The following is a 496-nucleotide window of genomic DNA, read 5'->3' on the forward strand; positions in this document are numbered from 1 at the left end:
TTGGTAGAACATCTACCAATGAACTTTTGTGCTAAAACCTTCACAAAAATGTTGATTACTGTCTAATGGCTCTAACGTTTGAGGGAGCTCGATAATAATTTAGTATGAATCTAGACAACACCACTGGTTTTGTTAGTTGCTTTCAATCACCAAGCTTATTTATCTCAAATAGACAAAATTTATAAAGGGCTAAACAGACTTAGCGTTTTCTAAAGGACTAAACTATATTTGATATGGCCATTAAATAAAGCTGGTAAACGTCTGTTTGTTTATATTCTCTTAATCATCGATTTATGTACTTGAAGGGGGTCATAGGGCTCTCTTTGGTTAACGAGGAAAGCTTTAGAGGATAAATATCTAAATTTTATATGATTTTATTATTACGGCTGCCTCTAAATCTTGGCCAGAATTGAATTGGGCACGGTTACGTGAAGAAACCCCGAAAAGCACAATGGTCAGGCTATATGTCTCCGTAAAGCCAACCATACATGAGAAA

Source organism: Artemia franciscana, chromosome 8 (genome assembly GCF_032884065.1).
Source record: "Artemia franciscana chromosome 8, ASM3288406v1, whole genome shotgun sequence".
Taxonomy (NCBI): domain Eukaryota; kingdom Metazoa; phylum Arthropoda; class Branchiopoda; order Anostraca; family Artemiidae; genus Artemia; species Artemia franciscana.